Below are 6000 nucleotides of genomic sequence, written 5' to 3'. Positions count from 1 at the left end.
CCCTCCTACTGCCCCCATGCTGTTGGCTCAGCTGAGGCAGATCAGATCCAGATGAATCTTCCAAGTGCACACATTGAATCCTCTTTCTTCCTTGCTTAAAGACCCTCAATGGCTTCCTATGCCTGCTAAATGAGTCCCAAACACCTGTGCCATCCAGGGTCATCTACATAAAGCTTTAATCTACTTTTGCAGCTTTAACTCTATATTTCTGCTTAAAAATCTTATGTGTCAGCCAAACCGGACTCATCAGAGACTGATTTCCAGCTCCAGAGAGTTGTTGTGAGGATCCAATTAGTGGCTGTATGTCAATCCCTTGGCAGAGTACCTGGCATGGACAAGTGCCATAGTGGTGTTTGGTGAGCAGACACAAAAACAAATATGTGGGCCTGACGAATCTGCACTCACCTCCAGGGTTCTGCTTCCCAGGTTCCCTTGGCCTGCAGTGTCCTCTCAGTCTCTCTCTGCAAGTCCAAGTCCTACTCAGCTTTCAAGGCTCTCAGTTGTTCTGGGATACCCTGTCCAGAAAGGCTCTGCTGAAATCCTCTGCCTTGGAATTTCACCAGGATTTGAATCCATTCTTTCTAGTGTATGTATGTCCAGCCTCACACTCTCACTGGGTTATGTGCATTTGTTCCTGCATAGCCTTGAAACTCCTCGAGGGCAGGCAGTGTGGATGGGGGGGAGGGTGGAACACAGGTGAGATCATCAGACTGACTTGAGCTGAATTCCTGGCCCTGCCATTTTTCCAGTGGTGCAACTCTGGACAAATAATCAAACATTTCAAAGACTCCCTGTTTTCAGCAGTAAAGTAATCCTTACCTGACAGAGGGTTTAGAAGGATTTGGCACCCAATGGGACCTGCTACTTCCTACTCTTTTGTGCTAATGAACTAGAAAGGAGCCCTGTGGGGTTAAGGGCTGAGGCTTGGCCTGCTTCTGTCCTGGGAGATATTTCACAAGGTATTTCACATGCTCCATCCCATATCCTGACACTCAGGTGGCTGTGTAATCCCCCTGTCTTTCCCTGGTCTAACACTCACAGAAGGAACCAGAGCTGATCACAACAATGTCCAGCTGCCCTTATGTTCCTTTTATTTATTTATTTTTAATTTTTGGTGCTGGTATTGAACCGCAGGGGCCCTTGACCACTGAGCTACATCTCCAGCCCTTTTTATTTATTTAAAAAATTTGGGGAGGGGTTTAACAGGGATTGAGCTCAGGGACACTCGACCACTGAGCCCCATCCCCAGCTCTATTTTGTATTTTATTTAGAAACAGGGTCTCACTGAGTTTCTTAGCACCTCACTTTTGCCGAGGCTGGCTTTGAACTCAAACTTCTTGCCTTAGCCTCCCAAGCTGCTGGATTACAGGTGTGCCCCACCACAACTGACCACCCTTAAGTTTCTTAAAATGGAATTTGCTATTGATTATAAAGGGATGACTGTTGAGTCAAGACCTTCTTGCAGTTTCCTTCCAGACACTTCCATTGGGATCAAGGAGCAGAAACCCTAGAAATCCCTTAGGTGTACCCCTGCAGCCCACCATCTCTCAGTGGCCTGATCCAGGATGCTTCTTCAGTCCAACTTGGGCCAGCCCTACCCCTGTGCTCTTTCTAACTTCTGCCTCACATTCAAAGAATTGCCATGAGGTAGGCCTTCAGAGTAAGGCAAAAGGCCTAGAAGCAGTTCTCACACGACCAATGACTGGCAGTGAGTCCCTGGACCAGTCCCTTACTCACTCTGATCTTTAGATTTTCAATTTCTAAAATAACATAGGCCTTCATTATCTCTCATTCAGATGGCTGCACTGGCCCCCACTGCTTCTCTGTTCTTCCATTCCTGTTCCCTGCATACAGTCCACCACCAGCGCAGAGGCTGCTGGCATCCTATCAGAGCATGAACTCCATCATATCATGCCCTTTCTCAAAACCATCTCTTGGCCTCTCATAAACCATGATCAATGTCAAAGGTCTTGCAATGATCCAAAAGACTCTCTATCATGGGTGTCCAATCTCGGCTTCACTTCAGAGTTACCTAAGGAGTTTTTTTTTTTTTTAAATATTTAGTTTTTAGTTTTAGATGAAAACAATATCTTTATATTTTTTAATTTTTATGTGGTGCTGAGGATCGAACCCACATGCCAGGCAATCGCTCTACCACTCTGCTATATCCCTGGCCCCACCTGAGGAGTTTTTAAAAATACTGGTACCTGGGTTTTAGGCCCAGAGGTTCTTGTGTCACTGGTCTTGGGTGTATCCTGTGTGTGGAATTTGACAAATGAAGCTAGATGTGTCCAAGGTTGAGAACTACTGCCCATGTGATCAGTCACCATCACCAACCCATCTCTGTGACTTTATCACCTACTCTTGCCTACTCATCCCCATCCAATCCCCTTTTCTTCCTCAAACACTCCAGAGACATCCCTGCCTGAATGTCTTTGTGCTTACTGTCCCAATTACTTGGGATGATTTTTCTTTTGCCACCTGTGTGTCTACCTTCCTCACTTCATTCAGATTTCTGTTCACATGTCACTGTCTCAGATATTTCCTGATTCCACTAAAGTAGCCCCTCCCATAACTTCCAGGACTCTCTATCATTGCCCTCCTTGGTTTTCCTTATAGCATTTGTAACTTTCAGGCATATTGTTTATTCATTTATATGATTTTTTGTCTCCCTTCACTAGGAAGAGAGCTTTATGAGAGGAGGGGCTGTATCTTGTGCATTACTATACTGCTAAAATCTGAAATATTGCCTAGCATGTACTAGATGTTTAATAAAGACTTCGTAGATAAATAAATAAAGTAAATGAAAGGGTGACTTGGAAATGAGGTCCATATAGATTAGAATTCCCAGTTTGCCTCTTTTCTAGTTCTGTAAACTTGGGCAAAGCCTTGAGCCTCTCTGATCCCCAGTTTTCTCCACTGTTAATTGGGCTTAGAAGAGCCTACTTCACAGAGTTATTGTAAAAAACCATTGTTCTGGAACAAGTGATAGTTTTAGAGACCTCAAGGCAGCAAAGTCATGTGACAGGCCATTTGCTAGCCCTCCCTTAACATTCCTTTAGCTTCTTGACTTTGTAATAATTGTAGATCCGTTAGAAATTGCAAAGAGTACAGAGAGATGTTAGCAGGAATGACAATATCTACAAAAATACCTTTTTCCATAAAACAAGAACACTGATAAGAGTGGTCAGGATCAATTTTCAGAACAATAGAAATTAACCAAAGGATTCCAGCAATCTAAAGATTATATTCCAGCAAAGAGAATTAATTTTGATAAATATAGCAAACTTTGTGACATTTTAAATGGCCTCCCCCCCATTCTCCTTAGCTCCACAGTTGTCTTGAAAGTGAATAGCCAGAAATCACAGTGATAATCAGCAGCCTGGTAACCACTGGAGAAGGAAGAATAGGGCTAAAGGTCTTTCTCATTCCCAGATAACTGTCATCATGTGATGTGTTCGTTGGGTCCTATGAAGACATGACTCATAAGACTTGTGTTTATTTAACCAGACCTAAAGCTCACCCAGTGGCAATAGGTTTTGCTGAAAATAATTAACATCCTGGCTCCCTGAGGTGGGGGATATAGCTGGAGATAGATAGCCTAACCAATAATATTAAAAGGATGAGCTGGAGGATGAGATGGTCAGAAAAGGATTTGAGAAAGCTGTTATATTCCTAAACATGTAGCAGGCCACCCTAAGGCTTCGCCTGTGCTCCTGAGAGATCTGAGCTGTCCCTTTTGGCTGACTTTTAGGCTCTGCATAAGTAAGCGGGCCAAGGGGAGTTGTAAACTGTTTGGTTGAATACTTACTATGCACCATTGACATGCACACAAGGACTTTTGAAAGGACTAGGAGACACAGAGCTTCAGTCCTTTAAGAAAATCTCTTTGTATCATTATTTGACCACCAAACTGAGCAAAAACTTCAATAACCACACAAGATAGACAGCGCACAATTTACAGAAGTAGTTTAAAGCCTAGTTAAAGGAAATAATCTGATTTTCATAATTGAAATATCATGTGATTTAAAATATTCACTTTTCAACAAAAATGTGAACATGCAAAGAAACATGAAAATATATTTTACACAGAGAAAAAAGCAGTCCATAGAAACTGTTCCTGAGGAAGGCCAGATATTGTACTTAGTAGACAAACACTTTTATCATATCAAAGATTTAAGGGAACTAAGCCTCAAAAGAAAAAAGTTGAACAAAGATGTCTCACCAAATAGGAAATATGAAAAAAAGATACATTACATTAAAGAACAAAATAAAAATTCTAAAGATGAAAGAATAATCAGTAAAATAAAAAAATTCACAAAAATCAGTCAATAACATATTTGAGAAAGTAAAAACATAATCAGCAAACTTGAAGAAATGTTAGGTAATATGATGTAGTCTGAAGAACAGAAAGATAAAAGAATAAAGAGAATATATGGAGTTTCAGAGGCCCTTGGAAAACCAGCAAGCACACCAACATACTCAACATGGGTCTCCTAGAAAGATGAATGAGAAAGAGTCATAGGGGATGTTTGAAAAATCAATGGCTTAAAATGTCCCAAATTTTATTTAAAAACAATGATATAAACATTCAAAGATCTCAATAAGCTCAATGTAGGATAAATTCAAAAAGTTTCACACATAGACATATTATCAAATGGTCAAAAGCCAAAACCAAAAACAAAATCATGACAAAAGTCAGAGAAGTGAATCATTACATAAAAGGAATTATCAATAAGATTAATACCCAATGTCTCATTAAAAATAATGAAAGCCAGAATGGAGCAAGATGACATATTTAAAGTGCTGTAAGAATAAAGGTTTTTGACCAAGATTTCTGTATCCAGTCAAACTATCTCTCAATAAATATAGAAAACCAGATGTGGAGGTGTATGCCCCAAATCCCAGCCACTTAGGAGCCTGAAGCAAAAGGATAAAAAATTCAAGGCCAGCCTCACCAACTTAGCAAGATCTCCAGTAATTTCATTAGACCATTTACAAAAACAAACAAATAAACAAACAAAAAAACATTAAAATGGCTGAGTATGTAACTCAGAGTAGTGCAAGTGGGTTCAATTTTCAGTACTGCACAAAAAAAAAGAAAAAGGAGAAAAAAACCCACAAAACAGAAAATGCTGAGAAATTAAAACATTCTAAGATAAACAAAAACAAAACTAAAATCAAGATAATTCATCATTAGACTTGCCCTACAAGAAATCCTGAAGAGATTAATTTGAGAAGAAATTAAAGGAAACTAGACGGTATTTTGGATCCATATGGATAAAGAACACCAATATTTTTGGTTTACAATGTTTTTCTTTCCTTTCATCAGATTTAAATGCATAAAAATTTAAAATCTGTGCTGATGGGCATTCAATGTATAAAGATATTTGTACAATAATAGAAGTATAAAAGAAGAGGGAAAAACAGAAGTGTAGAGGAAAAAAGTTTTTGTATATGATTGAAATGTATTAATCTGAACTAGATTATTACATACTAAGGTGCCAATTATAATCTATAGAAAAACCAATAAAAAATAATTTTAAAATATAGCAAAACAGGGAATGGGGTTGTGGTTCAGCAGTAGAGTGCTTGCCTCACATATGTGAGGCTCTGGGTTTGATCCTCAGCACCACATAAAAATAAATGAAATAAAGGTATTGTGTCTAATATATATAGCCAGGGAATATCAAAACAACATACTAGAAAGTATTTATAAAACACAAAAGAGGTATAATGGAGGAATAGAGGAACAAAGACACAAGTTATATAGAAAATAAATAGCAAAATACCAGAAATAAATCCTGCCATATCAGTAATTGTATTAAAGGTATATGAATTGCATACTCCATTAAAAATAGAGCAATTGATGAGATATATTTTAAAAACATGATCTAGTTACATGCTATGTATGAGATTCACACTTTAGATTCCAATACAAATAGGTTAAAAGAACCATAATAGAGAATAATATCATTCAAATAGCAATAGAGAAGTGGA

The sequence above is a fragment of the Ictidomys tridecemlineatus genome, unplaced genomic scaffold, assembly GCF_052094955.1.
Source record: "Ictidomys tridecemlineatus isolate mIctTri1 unplaced genomic scaffold, mIctTri1.hap1 Scaffold_81, whole genome shotgun sequence".
NCBI classification, from domain to species: Eukaryota; Metazoa; Chordata; class Mammalia; order Rodentia; family Sciuridae; genus Ictidomys; species Ictidomys tridecemlineatus.
The sequence above is the reverse complement of the archived record's forward strand: the minus strand, read 5'-3'. Positions refer to the sequence as shown.